Raw genomic sequence first — 15,310 nt, forward strand, 5'->3', positions numbered from 1 at the left:
TAATTTATAGGAACAAATCAGTGTAATTAGCAGAAATCATTGAATCAGACACTTTCCCTTTGCTACGATGCTTACAATGACTTCCTTTGTTGGTAGGTCTTGTATTCTGTACCAGAAAATAGCTAGAATGGTGATAGCCTCTTATTATAGAAACCATTAATAATTGAGGTTATACCTCTTTGCATTTGCACAAACACTATTTACAGAAGACATTGTTCTCATAAATCCTAATACTTCAAATTTATAAAGTGGTATTTAGAGCTAGGAAAGAATTTGACAAAGAGATATTCAGTATACAAGGTCAATTAGTGATCAACTCTTATTTTCTCATAAAATATTACATGATTTTTTGGGTTTTGTTTTGTTTTTGGTTTTCGAGTCAGGGTTTCTCTGTGTAGTCTTGGCTGTCCTAGAACTTTATAGACCAGGCTGGCTTCAACTCACAGAGATCTTCCTGCCTCTGCTTCCCAGTGCTGGGATTAAAGGCCTGCGCCACCACCCAGCTTGACATGATTTCTTAACTCTATGCCCATGCAATTATGCTACTGTTTGGAAAATTTCCTTAATAACTGAAAAGACTCCATCCATGACTCTTGAAAAGAAATGTATTTTAAAGATTTTTGAAAGACTAGAGAGATGGCTGAGCTGTTGAGCATGTACTGCTCCTTCAAAGGAGCAGAGTTCAGTTCCATGTCCTGCATAGCCCCTTGTAACTCCAGCTCCAAGGGGATCCCACACCTCTGCTTTCTGCCAACATCAGCGCTTATGCATGTACATATACACATAATTACAAATATAATAAAAATATTTTAAGAGCAAGTTTTGTAGGTCTTGCCATGCAGCTCCAGCACTCTGACACTTTCCAATACTGGTATTTAAACAAACAAACCCCAAAACTAGTGTGAAAATGTAGTTGACAGAACTCTAGAAAATACAGGAACACCTTTCTCAGTTCAGTTTGACCTATGATGAAATTTTGCTTCTTTCCAGTATAAATGACCCTGTTGATGGTCCCTCTTCTAGGACTTATTTGCACTGTGTGTATTCTTGAATAGTTTGGAACTATTGGTAAACTTTTTTAAGGTCCTTTAGATGTTGGTGCTGGTTGTTTTGTTTCTTTGAGACAGGGTTTCTCTTTGAAGCTTAGAACTCACTTTGTAAACCAGACTGGCCTCTCTAACTCACAGAGATCAGTCTGCCTCTGCCTCCCAAGTGTTGGGATTAAAGGCGAATGCCACCACTGCCTGGTTTAGGTCTTTTGTTTTTGTTTTTTGTTTCTGGTTTTTTGTTTTGTTTTGTTTTGTTTTGTTTTTTGAGACAGGGTTTCTCTGTGTAACAGTCCTGGCTGGCCTCGAACTCACTGAGATCTGCCTGCTTCTGCCTCCCAAGTGTTAGGATTAAAGACTTGCACCACCACCTCCCGGCTGGTCTTTTGTTTTTCTTTTGTTTTGTTTTTTTAAACCTATTATTTTTAAGATTAATTTATTTATTATGTATACAACATTCTGCCTCCATGTATGCCCGCCAACCAGAGGAGGGCACCAGATCTCATTATAGAAGGCTGTGAGCCACCATGTGGTTGCTGGGAATTGAACTCAGGACCTCTGGAAGAGCAGCCAGTGCTCTTAATCACCGAGCCATCGCTTCAGCCCAGGTCTTTTGTTTTTTAAGTGAAATTCCTCGCGCCTATTATTACTAAATGACTTAGTATTTTGGGTTGCTAAAATCAGAACAGGGGACTTGGGGTATGGTGACACAGGTCTTAAATTCTAGTACTCAGAAGCAAGAGGAAGTCTGGTCTCTGGTTTTGAGGCCAGCCTGGGCTCCATAGCGAGTTCCAGACCAGCCAGGGCCAACATTGAGACCCTGTCTTAAAAACCAATACTGGAAAATCTTTATTAGATGCATAGATAAGCTTGTAGAATGGCTATGTAAATTGTAATCTGTGTAGATAATCCTGTTTATAAGGGATCACCCCAAGAACTGGTCACAGATAGGTCATTCGAAAAACTTGATTTTGTTGACTTTAATGATAAAAAAGCATCATTTCTACATCTAAGTGAGAGGATAGTAGGGCTTGCTTCCAATCACGTTTTCCACGTTAATCCTAGAGTCCGTCACCCTGACCAATAGGTGTCATGAGTATGTGAAGGGAGAGTACGTTGGGGCAGGACCCAAAGGGACCAACAGATTCCTTTAAGTAGTAGTAGATGTTCACGGAGCCAGCCAACCCTAGACGTCCTCCTGAGACAGGCAGCAGGTGCGGTCCGGGTTTGGGGTACCTCCAGCAGCTGGGGTCAGAAGCCGCTGCTGCCAGCCCGCCGGGGACTTGTATTTCCAATCAGGCAAATCTGCGGATGCCTACGCACCCTTCTCAGCCTCGGGCCCGCCCAGCCGTCGGAGACTTCCTGGATGGCGGCCCGTTCCGGCCCTCCCATTGGTGGGCGGAGGACGGTGGGCTGGCCCCCGTGGAGGCCTAGCAAGCTTGCCTGCAGCGAGGGCTGGCCGTGCTCCGCCGGAAGGCGCGTTGTTCTCCCGGACGGCGGCTCGCAATTCGGCCGGGGAAGGAAGCTGGCTGCGGGACCGGCTCAGGTAAGCCTGCGGCACGCGCGCCTCCACCGAGCCGGCAGTGGGTGGGGTCACGCGTCCTCGCTCGCACCCACGCGGGCGCACTTGTGAGCGATCGCATGCGGGGATGCTCCTTTGTGAGAGGCCGGCGCCGGGGACGCGCTGGGACGGGCCGCGAGGAAGCTGCTGGGGCCATCGTGCAGTTTGGAGCTTGTCATTGCTCTGCTGGGCGAGGCGCACATTCGAGGCAGCTACCTTGCTCTCCTTCCTCCTTCACGGGAAGAAAAAGTCCCCTGCTCGGCTTGGTTACTCCATACTTTGGACTCAGAAGTGTGAGGCTAGGGTTTTATTTTGTTTGGTTGTTTTTATTTTCTCTCCCGTCTTTTCTGTGTTTTAGTAGACGTGGGTAGAAAAGCCTAGGGTGAGCGTGCGTAGATTTGTTTGTTATGTACCCGATTACTGTGGGGCTGTTGCAAAGTAGAGATGATGGGGAACCCGCTCAAGTCTTGTCTTTTTTGACAGGTCTGCAGGTTTTGACACATTATGTAAACTCTTCACTGAGAGAGGTCCCCTCCCTCTGTCTCTGAGCGTATGCAGTTGTTTTATTTTATTTACCTGTCTCTGGTGTCTCCAAAACTGCCTGCCGTTTGCTGCAGCTTTGCATACGCAGCAGCTCCTCTTTAAGGGGTAGTCGGTAAAGGCTTCCTAGAAGAGGTATGTAGGGACCAGTCTTTGCAGTTGAGTGAGCAAAGTGACTGTTAAACACTACGCAATTTTCTTTTAAAGGCTAGACATAATGGGGCATCTCAGACACAAGTGAGAAACTGCTCTGTCAGTGTTCGCAGTATCCTGTCATCTCATCTCTCTTCTGAGTTTGTGAACTCAAGAGACTCTCTTACTGGCTTATCCTAGTGTCAGCGGAGATCACATCGGGCACTGGAAAGTGAACTTGTGATTTGGATGGTCCTCTGCGCCCCCCTGCTTTGAAACAGGATTTTTGACTGTCCTGGAACTCATTTTGTAGACCAGGCTGACCTTGAACTCACAACGATCCTATTGCTTCTGCCTTCCCAGTGCTAGGATTAAAGGTGTGCACCTCTCCTCTCTCTCTCTCTCTCTCTCTCTCTCTCTCTCTCTCTCTCTCTCTCTCTCTCTAATATTTATTTATTTATTTATTGGTTTTTCGAGAACGTGTTCTGGAACTAGCTCTTATGGACCAGGCTGGCCTCGAACTCAAAGAGATCCGTCTACCTCTTCCTTCCTAGTGCTGGAATTAAAGGCGTGCGCCACCACCGCCCAGCATTTTTTTAAAAATAATTTTTATTGACTATGTAATTGACAACTCTTTTATAATTTATTATTTTTATTTTTTTAAATTTATTTATTATGTATATAGTGTTCTGAACACCAGATCCCATTATAGATGGGTGTGTGTCATGTGGTTGCTGGGAATTGAACTCAGGACCTCTGGAATAGCAGTCAGTTCTCTTAACCTCTGAGCCATCTCTCCAGCCCTATTGTATTTTGTTGTTGTTTTGATTTGTTTTTTTCGTGGTTTTTTTTTTTTGTGTGTGTGTTTGTGTGTGTGGTGTGCCATCATGTATATCTGTGTGAGGGTGTTGGATCTTCTGGAACTGGAGTACAGACAGTTGTGAGCTGCCATGTGGGTGCTGGGAATGGGATCCGGGTCCACTAGGAAAGCAGTCAGTGCTCTTAAGCACTGAACTATATCTCCACATCCTGATATTGTCTTCTTAATTGCAGACTATCTTCTGCCTAGAAATTGCTTTTTATTGTCACCCAACTGGTTTCACAAGAGTGCGCAACCTTTTTTTTTTAAGTTTTTCCTTGGAGTAATGCTTGCATTCCTGGGGGAGCTCTGAGATAAGTGATTTAGCAACAACTCCTGTTTGGTTTATTTTATTTTATTTTCCAGTAGCTTTGTGTCAGCTAGAAACTATTTATGTTGTTTGTTCTTATTACATATACACCTGCAGGCCAGAAGAGGGCATCAAATCTCATTACAGATGGTTGTGAGCTACCGTGTGGTTTCTGGGAATTGAACTCAGGACTTCTGGAAGAACAGTCAGTGCTTTTAACCTTTGAGCCGTTTCTTCAACCCATTTTTATTTTTCAAGACAGGGTTTCTCTGTGTGTATCCCTGTCTGTCCTAGAACTCACTCTATAGACCAGACTGGCCTTGAACTCAGAGAGATTCGCCTGCCTCTGCCTCCTGAGTGCTTGGATTAAAGGCATGCACCACCACCACCAGGTCTATTTTGATTTTTGAAACGGTCTCATATAGCCCAGGTTGGCATTCAGTTCACTGTTTGTGGAGAATGACCTTAAGTCTTGATCCTTCTGCCTCTACCTCCCAAAGTTCTTGTATTATACAAATTCACTACTACCAAAATCTTGAAAGTGGGAAACACTACTTAAAAAATTTTTATAGTTATTCCAATCTTTAAAAAAATAATAAAAATTTTGGTAAAAAATGCAGTATAATTCTACTTAATACCTAGTAAGTCAAAGATGCTGGTCAAGAGGAGTGTGTGTGTGTGTGTACAGGAGGCCTGTGGTGGGGGCAAGCTGGGATGTATATACATCCCAGGTTCTTTTTTTTTTTTAAAAAAAATTTATTTATTTATTTGTGCATGCCTGAAGAGGGCACCAGGCCTCATTACAGATGGTTGTGAGCTACCATGTGATTGCTGGGAATTGAACTCAGGGCCTTTGGAAGAGCAAGTAATGCTCTTAACCGCTGAGCCATCTCTCCAGCCCTGTATAGGTTCTTGAATAGTTCAAATCTTCTCTGTGTTTGATCTGTCATGTGCATCTGGTCTTTTGATTTTTTTCAATTCTGAAACTGGCCACATCCTTTTTTTTTTTAAATTATTTATTTTATTTTATGGGCTTTGTCCGTGTGAGAGTGCCAGGTCTGTTGGAACCGGAGCTATAGACAGTTGTGAGTTACCACGGGGGTCCTGGGAGTTGAACCCAGGCCTTCTAGAAGAGCAGGCAGTGCTCTTAACCTCTGAGCCATCTCTCCAGTCCCCATCAAACTGGCCACATCCTTTTAGATGTGGATGGAGAATATATCTGCTGAGCTGATTTTGTATTACCAGGAAACATGAATCTAATATCCTAGAACAACCTTTTTTGTAGGACTCTTAGATGATAGGGCATTGTACCCATCTGGGCCTAATTTTGTGGTAAAAGTAACATTTTATATGAGACAGCAGATTCTGTAAGAGGATGCTAAGGGTATCCTTTGAAGGAAACCTTTATATATGTCGCCTCTGAAAAAACAATTACTAACTGGTTGGTGGTGGCACACGCCTTTAATCCTCCTTTCAGGAGGCAGAAACAGTTGGATCTCTGTGAGTTCCCGGCCAGACTGATCTATAGAGTGAGTTCCAGAACAGCCAAGGCTACACAGAGAAACCTTGTCTCACCTGCCCCCTTACACACACACAAAGAAAAAAAAAAAGGAAGAAGAAAATTTTTTAATTAATTAATTAATTAATTTTGGTTTTTCAAGACAGGGTTTCTCTGAAGCTTTGGAGCCTGTCCTGGAACTAGCTCTTGTTGACCAGGCTGGCCTCGAACTCACAGAGATCCGCCTGCCTCTGCCTCCTGAGTGCTGGGACTAAAGGTATGTGCCACCACCGCCCTGCAGAAAAGAGAATTTCTGTAAGCAGTACTGTGACTGAAGATTACTAAAATAGTAAGACTTAATACTTTTATTCCTGGAAGAACTACAACATTCATATGAATGTTAAATGGTTTTGTGAAATTATTTATTCCCAGCCCTGAAATCTATTTTCTGAGCTCATATTCAGCCTAATACTTGGGAGGAAAACTAAAGGCGTCTTTCCCTGAATCCTGTAGGCCACCAGTAGAAATCACTCTGCTTCTCTGCTTGCCTTTTAGATCTCGACTCTGAGATCTCAGGTCTCGGAATGACTTCCTCCAACACTTCTGTGGCCATTCTGGCTTTCACTATCTTTCTTTGGCTTTTGATTCATCGGTAGGTGCTGATGTTTCCTGTGTCACACACTTAAGCTTTATCTCTTCCCTAGAGTGAATTTTGTAGCATTGATGGTTTTCTTATTAGGGTTTTGTTCACTTAACTTTTTATCTTAATACATTGATCCTGTGATTTGCTGGATGTCCAGTACCTACATGACAGCTGTATTTTTTCTTAAGATTTATTTATTATGTGTACAGTGTTCTGTCTGCATATATACCTGCATGCTAGAAGAGGGCACCAGATCTCATTATGGATGATTGCGAGACACCATGTGGTTGCTGGGATTGAACTCAGGACCTGTGGAAGAGCAGCCAGTGCTCTCGACCTCTGAGCTGTCGCTCCTGCACCCAGCCAGCTGTGTTTTTGTTACAACTGCAGCTGTTTTCTAGTCCCTAAAGTGCTTATCTCACTGTTTGCTGCTTTCCAGACATTGTCCTCACTGTTTTGTTTTATGTGTGTTTATGAAGTCAAATTTCACTCCCTTTTTTTGGTTTTTTCAAGCAGGGTTTCTCTGTCCTGGAACTCACTCTTGTAGACCAGACTGGCCTCAAACTCACAGAGATAGATCTACCTGCCTCTGCCCTCCCGAGTACTGGGATTAAAGGTGTGCACCACCATCTCCTGGCTCAAATTTCACTCTTTTTGTGTTTTGTTGCTGTATTTTATATTTTAAGTTTTTCATTGTAAGATATGAAGGATATAATTTGGTAGCACACTTGCCAAGCATATACAAAGCTATGGGTTAAATTCCCAGGATAAACTATTCTGTAGGTAATTTTTCTCTTTCTCTCTTTTAATTTTGTTTCTTTGATAATTTCATTCAAGAATGCTATGTTTATATAATTTCCATCCTTCTTTCCCTTCCAGTTCCTCCCATGCCCCCTGATTCCTCACATTATTCACCTCTTTAATTATTAGTGTGTGTGTGTGTGTGTGTGTGTGTGTGTGTGCGCGCACGCACGCGTGTGCACCTGCACACATAAAACCTGCCGAGTCCGTCCAGTGTTGCTTGCATGTATCTGGACTTAGGACCGACCTTCTGGGGTGGCTTAACTATGGGGAGCTTGTTTTTAGACAAGACTGATTCTTCCTCTTTCATTAATGCCCATAACTCTCCTTTAAGGAGTAGTAGGATCTTAACTTTGGTAGGGGTTGCTTTGGTTTTTGTTGTTTGATTTTTTGTTTGTTTGTTTGTTTGTTTGTTTTTGTTTTGTTTTGAGCCCTTGAAATCTGCTATATGCCAGAGACTGGCTTTGAACTTCTAATCCATCTTCCTAAATGTCCCTAGATGCTGACAGAGCAGGTCTGTGCCACCACACCCAGCCCCAGCGTTTTTCTTTTCTTTTTTTCTTTTTTTGAGGGTTGTTGTTGTGTTTTTTGTTTGTTTGTTTGTTTGCTTGTTTTTTTGGTATTTTGAGACAGGATTTCTCTGTGTATCTCTGGCTGTCCTGGATCTCACTCTATAGACCAGGCTGGCCTTGAACTCACAAAGATCCACATGCCTCTGTCTCCTGAGTGCTGAGATTAATGGTGTGTGCCGCCACCACCCGACTTCTTGCTTTTTTCTTATTGTCCATTACTTTCTGTCCTTCAGTGGGGTTTCCTGGATTGTTTAGTGCCACATGAAGCAAAATGTTCAACTTAAATAGTCTTATATTTTGCTTTTGGATTATAGCAAGAGTCTTTTTAAAAACTGAAACATTTAAATTGTGTTCACTAACTGTATGTTATACATTTATCAAAGGTCCAATAGAAGGGGCTGTGGATGTAACACTTGCCTAGTATATACAGGCCCTGAGTCCTGTCTATAATACCGCCAAAAAAAAAAAAAATCAAAAAAGTTGGTAGATATAGATAGCAATGAATCTTGCATGGATAATCGCATCATAATCGTCTTCAGCAGGAATAGATCCAAGAGTATATTCTGAGCACTAAACAAGACAGAATTCTATCTTCTTCAAATTCTAGTTATCATTGTATGGTCTCACTAATTTATTTGAAAAGATTGCCAAAAATAATTATTTATTAGTATGCATAATTATTAAGTTCTTTTTATTCTTGAAAGAATAAAATATCCCTGGTTTTATTTCTTCTGCTTATCTCCAGAGAAATTTGTAGTATATAACCTTACTTTATTTTGAAATGATAGTCCAGTAGCATTCTACCGAAATTACTTGGCAGAAATTTCTAGGATTGTACCCTCTCCATATGTCAGCACCTAAAATGTGATAGTGATAAACTTTTCCTAATTCCCCAACAGTCTAGTAAAATAATTCCATAATGACCTTTTGTTCTGAGACTCTATAGGTTCTTTTTTAAAACTTTAATTTTTTAGCGTTTTTATTTTTATCATTATTCGGTTGGTTTTGAGACAGAGTCTCTCTGCATTGTGCTGGCTGTCCTTTTACTCACGATGTAGACCAAGCTGGCCTTGAACTCACAAAGAATCTACCTGCTTCTATCACCCGAGTGCTGAGATTTAAGGCTTGTGCCACCACAGAGCTAGCACTACAATCACAGGCCTTTCCAGAAGGTCTGGCTTGTTAGGTGGGTGCTAGACCTGAACTGTGGACCTCTTGATCTGCTGCAAGTCTTTTTAGCTACTGAGCTATCTCAGTACACAAAACCCGACACACACACACACACACACACACACACACACACACACACACACACACATTTTGAGACAGGATCTTACTCGAACCCAGGTTGGCCTGGAACCACTAACTACCATAGACTGGCTTAGATTTTTTTTTTAACGGTTTTTTCACTGTAATGTGTGTGCCTTAAGTCTATGTGCACCACTTTCATTCAGATGCCTGTGAAGACCAGAATTGGGCATCAGATCCCCTGGAACTGGAGTTACTGGTGGCCGTGAGCTGCCCAGTGTGTGGGTGCTAGAAATCAAATCCAGGTCCTCTGTAAGAACAGCAAGTGCTCTTAACCACTGAACCCTCTCTCCTGCCCTGTCTTGGACTTTTTAGCAGTCTTCCTGTCTCAGCTCCTGACTGCGGGGATTATGCACTTGAACCACCATGTTGAGTTTACAACCTATGGTGTCAGGTCAATAACTTTCCGAGAAAGGTTATATAGTAAGGCATTTACTTACTTTACTATTGGACGTCTCCCTCAGCCACGGTAATTGAATTAGAAATAAAAAGATTATGTAGCTGGAAGTGGTGGTGCACACCTTTCACACCAGCACTTGGGAGGCAGAGGCAGGCGGATCTCTATGAGTTCGAGGCCAGCCTGGTCTACAGAGCGAGTCCAGGACAGCCAGTAATACACAGAGAAACACCGTCTCAAAATATGTGTATTGAATAGCATGTATGTATGTGCACCATGTGTATGCCTGGTACACAAGGAGGCTAAAGGATCCCCTGGAACTGGAGTTACAGATGGTTGTGAGCGTCTTTCCCTGTGGGTACTGGAAACCAAAACCAGGAGGTCCTTTGCAAGAGCAGCAAGTGCTCTTAACCACTGGGCTTTCCAGCCTCATGCAACTGAATTCTTAAATTCATTTGAGAAGGCAGTCAAGCTCCTGAACACTTGTGAATCCTGCAGGATTTTTGGAATTGTCCCTTATGGTCATTATAGAAACCTTAGGGATTTCCTGCCTGCCTTTTTTTTTTTTTTTTTAAATTCTACTACATATTTTGAGAGTGAGTTGAAGACATCTTTGGGGAAAGACCATAAGTATTTGTAAGTATATTGTTCCATGAGAATTTAGTGATTCTTTTTTTCCCCTTTCCTGGCTAGAGGAGTTTTTGGTTTTTTTGTTGTTTTTAAAATGAGGCATTTAAATATCTGTACAGGTTTTGGTCATTTCCTTATTTCTCTCATGAAAGTTGGCGGAGGCTAAGTCTGCTGGAGCTGAGCCTGAGCTAGCGAGGGAAAGCCCACTCGGTCAGGGAAGTGCGAATTACACAAGCACGTCCCGTGTGATAGATGCTGAGATACTCCTGCGGACGTGGTGGTGAGTTGGATTACTCAGCATCGCCCTGGATACACACACTAACTTAGGTCTATTGAGGGCTGTGTGCTCTCTCTGCATGTTAATGCCAGGTCCCTTAGCTCCTTGGCCCTGATTGCAGTTTCCCATCTTCCTGCTTAGCAGACCAGCTTTGCTCAGTCTCTCACGAGAAATTTTGTGTTAGATAGACTTTTAGTGGCACGGTTATAAAATATTGGCTAAGGAATAAATTCCTCTTCATTTGCCTACTCTGTGTCAAACATTACATATTATCTTTTACTCTTTAGGATTGCTTTGAATGCATGGGCTATTAGCTTTATAGCATGTAGTTGATTAAGGAAACATTTACATTTTTCACTCAACAATGTATGAAAAGTGGCTTACTTAAAATAGAGAAAGCTGCATGGAGGTGGAGACGGGGGCTGTTAGCTGAGTGGTGTAGTGGTTATTTACACACCCAGAGGTAGCAGCAGCAGTAGCTGTCCTGCTCAGGTTAGACTTCTCTGGAACTCCGTCATAGTTGCTTTTGTTGGGGATTTTATTTGTCATCATCATTCTGTGTTTCTATCGTGTACGTGTGGTAGGCGTGTGTCTGGTGTCTGAGCCGTCGGTTCTCTCCTCCTGCACATGTGCTCCAGGACTTGAACTCAACATTTTCCTCTTGAGTGACAATCTCCTTTTCCCACTGAGCATCAGACCTGTCCTCAGCACATTAGTTTTACCTTCTCTGACCATGAGCCAGTGATGAGGTATGGCTTCAGATTCAGCCTGAGTTTAAGGGCAAAGATCCTTAAAGACTTAAAGATTACACTCTTATTTTCTCTCTTCAGATTTAGACCAAAACTCTAGAGTTTTACCTGTAGTTAAAAAAAAAAAATCTACAATGAGGCTGACTTAAAAAAAGAGTCCAGGCTGGATGGTGGTGGTGCACGCCTTTAATCCCAGCACTTGGGAGGCAGAGGCAGGAGGATCTCTGTGAGTCCGAGGCCTGCCTGGTCTACAGAGCGAGTTCCAAAGCAGGCTCCAAAAGCTACAGAGAAACTGTCTTGAAAAAAAAAAAAAAAAAAGGAGTCCAGACCCTATTTTTAAGTCCTGTGGGTGTATATACTGTTAACATTTGCTTTTTGCCACCATCTTAAATTATCACCACTGAGGAGTCATCATTCTCCCATCCAAGTACTAACCAGGCCTGACCCTGCTTAGCGTCCCAGATCAGACGAGATTGGGAGCGTTCAGGGTGGTATGGCCGTAGACGAGGAGTCCTCATTCTAAATATAAAAGGATCACTAAAACTTCACTTCTGCCGATAGTGATACATGCTGTGGAAAGTCTTTTGTCTGTATGTATGCCCCCTTGTTTTTAATTTTATGTGTACGGGTTTGCCTGCATGTATATCTGCTCTGCTTATTTGTTCAGTACCTATGAAGGCCAGAAAAGAGTGTTGGATCTCCTGGGACTACAGTTACAAATGGTTGCGGACTGTCATGTATGTGCTGAGAATTAAACATGGTGTCTCCAGAAGAGAGCAGTGCTCTTTACTGCTGGGCTATCTCTCTAGTCTTATGGCTTCTTTTGCTCTGTGTAAGGCTGTGCCTGCAACTGGTCCTGAGAAGTGAAGGTGATTTTGGATTATGATGCCTTTCCTGAATGTTCCTGAAGGGAAGCCTTTCCCCTCTCTTGTGTTGTCTGTCTAGTAAGGGAAGACATTGAGCAATGAGGACATGTGGGTCATCGCTCTTTAAGCCTCACTCATGCACACCTTTGACTGGAGGTTTAGTGTACATTCTTCAGCAAAAGTACATTGAATGCCCATTACCACCAAGACAGGTTATAAATAGTCTCTGCTTACATTCTAACAAGGAAGGAAAGACATCAAAAGGTATACAATTGTTTATCTAGTCTCCACTAAAAAGAAGAAAGTATTGATTATTAAGAGAGATTTTATTGATTATTAGTTTGTTTTTGGTTTTTAAGATAGGGTCTTCCTCTGTAACCCCGATTTGTCTGGAACTCTGCTTGTGGTGCAGGCTGGCCTTTGACTCATAAATGATCATCTGCCTACTTCCTGAGTGCTAGGATAATAGCCATGAACTACCTACCATGCCTGGCTAAGAGAATTTATAATAGGAGTATGTACCTTAGGACACAGTAGATACAGTATGGTAGTTGAAGTTACATTGCCTACATTTGAATCTGGTACTGCTATTTTACTGGCTGTAGGATAGTGGACAAATTAATGATCTCTCTTTGCCTCAATTTCCTCAAGATAAGTGTTTCAGCTTATTAAGAAAAATTAAGGTTGGGTATAGTTTAATAGTAGAGCAGTTCCTAGGTTATTAATTCCTCCTTGATACCATGTGAAGTTGATGGGAGCAGAGAGAAAGGAGAAGGAAAGGATTACTTAGACAAGAGAAGAATCAGTTACAAGACAAGTACAGTGGTCCAGTGGTAACCAGAACCAGTAGAGCAGAAGTAGGTGATACATTTGAGGGTCATTTAGAAGATGGGGTTTTTAAATGTTGGGTGTAGGAGGTAAAGAAAAGGCTGTTTTGTTTTAGGTTTCTGGAAGGCGGTTGTGTTTAGTGGTGGGTGACTGGAGAGGCACCAAGAAAGAATGTTGAGTAAGCTGTTAGCTAGAGCAGTAGGTGCAGAGGTAGAAATGAAAGAGGTGAGGGCATGCGGATCATTCGGTGAAGAAACGAAAGACTAGCAGTTGAGGCTGTGCGTTCCAATTGACATCCTTGAGAAGAAAGGAAAGAGCTGGGAGCCTGAGTAAAACTCAGGATCCAAGGTTTGACAGAGCAGAGAGAAGAGAGGAATGGCTGTAGAGGCAAAGTGAGAACCTGACCATGGGGCCTTGAAGCCAGGAGGAAGATGTGTAAGGAGAGGGTGGTTTTCTGCGATCACATGTGTGCCTGGTACCTTCAGGGGCCAGAAAAAGGCATTGGATCCCCTAGAACTAAAATGGGTAGTTGTGAGCTACCATATGGATGCTGGGAACTGAACCCGAACTCTCTGCTGGAGCAGCAAGTGCTCTTAACTCCTGAGCCCTCTCTCTGTCCCCTTCATGGATATTTTTCCTTTGATACGATTGGCTGATCTTCATCCTTCAAATCTTTACTCTCCTTGCTTCTGTGACATTATGCTTGCTCCCTTCATCTCTAGTTCCTTTCTGTTTAAGTTGTCATAGCTCATTCTGTTCCTTAAACTATAATGTCCCCCCACTTTGTTTGTTTTTGTGTTTGTTTGTTTTTCGAGACAGGGTTTCACTGCTTAGCCCTGGCTGTCCAGGAACTCACTTTGAAGACCAGGGTGGCCTAGAACTCTGCCTGCCTGTGCCAGCCCCACCCAGCCTAACATCCTCTTTTATTAGCTAGCTCTTGAATAGAAGTATTCAAACTGCATTTGGCCTCCAGCTAACTATTTTGTTTAGTCTGCATAATATTAAATTAGTTATCAACACTTGAAAGTAGAGATTTTATATACAACTCTACATTTCTAAATTTTGAGAAATCAAAATTTCTCTTTCCATCTTGGAGATATATATATATATATATATATATATATATACTTTGTTTAAAAAGTATATATATATATACTTTTTTAAAAGTATATATATATATTTTGTTTTTTAAAAGTATATATATACTTTGTTTAAAAAAAAAATATATATATATACTTTGTTTAAAAGGGACCTAGGCCAAGTGTGGTAAATCCCTGATCCACTGTTGTAATTCCCAAGGCAGAGGCAGGTGGATTTCTGTGAGTTCAGGCCAGTCAGGGTTATGTTTTAAATCAACCACCTAGTTATGAGGACTCTCTAAATCTATCAACAAACTGCATTTTTTACAGCCAGTTTATTGAATGTCACAATTTAATATGCTATAAACAACTCATTCAGTATAACTAAGTTCCATATTCTACTGATTTTTGTCTCACATGTTTCTGGGCCCTGTTCCTTCCTCCTGTCATATTTTGAATCACATGGCTATAGTTCAAACCTTAATTATCTTGTTAGGTAGGATGCAGAAGGGGAATTTATTGGAAGATTATTAAGTGGCTCACAAAATTAAGGTTTAAAAGATGATCTGAAAGCAAGATAGGTATGTCCACAGAGACCAGAGTCACAACTGAACAGTGTGGCTCTGCGGATAGAACTTCCCGTTCAAGGTCTCATGGATAAGTATCTCATAGTATATGCCTTTGATTGCTGGACAGAAAAAAGCACGTTAGTAAATCTTTGGTATCTACCTCTTTGCTGGACTCATAGCACTCCTGCTCTTCCAGTCCTCAAAGCAAGTTAGGTAACTAAGGTTAGTTCTGCTCTAGCCATTCCTTTTCTGCAGATAATGGCTCTCTGAAGTCTGACCCTTGCCTGCCCTTCAGCTTTCTTCTGTTCAGTTTCCTGTGGTGTGTTGGTAGGATTGGACAGAGAATTCGGTGTCACATACTCTTTTCATTTGCATGCTTTTGTTTTTGCCTTCCTTCTTGCTATCTCTGCTGCTTGGTTGTTCTTTTCGTGTAGTCCACCTTAACCTATCTCCTATAATTTAATAAGCTACTTCCTTGTATCTTTTCCTCCTAAATTAATTTTACCTTCTTTCTCTCTGTAGTGAGCCCTGCTGGTTTGTTACCACCTTGTGTTACCATCTTGTAACTGTTTATACTTGCCCATTTGTTATTATCATAGTGCCTACTATCTACCTTTTCCCACTTATACAGGCATCTAATAGAAG

At 42.1% G+C, this 15,310-nt stretch overlaps 1 protein-coding gene across 3 annotated transcripts in view; it reads left to right on the plus strand.

Annotated features, from left to right (window-relative positions):
- Positions 1-2,498: 2,498 nt before the first annotated feature.
- The window catches only part of Chd8 (chromodomain helicase DNA binding protein 8), a 64,686-nt gene continuing 51,874 nt past the window's right edge, over positions 2,499-15,310 (plus strand). For all 3 annotated transcript variants that reach the window (XM_048435670.3, XM_085698406.2, XM_048435674.3), the window contains exon 1: positions 2,499-2,592. The gene's annotated coding sequence lies outside the window, so the exon portion shown is untranslated. The remainder of the gene's footprint in view (positions 2,593-15,310) is intronic.

This window comes from Myodes glareolus, chromosome 12, assembly GCF_982192425.1.
Source record: "Myodes glareolus chromosome 12, mMyoGla1.1, whole genome shotgun sequence".
NCBI lineage: Eukaryota > Metazoa > Chordata > Mammalia > Rodentia > Cricetidae > Myodes > Myodes glareolus.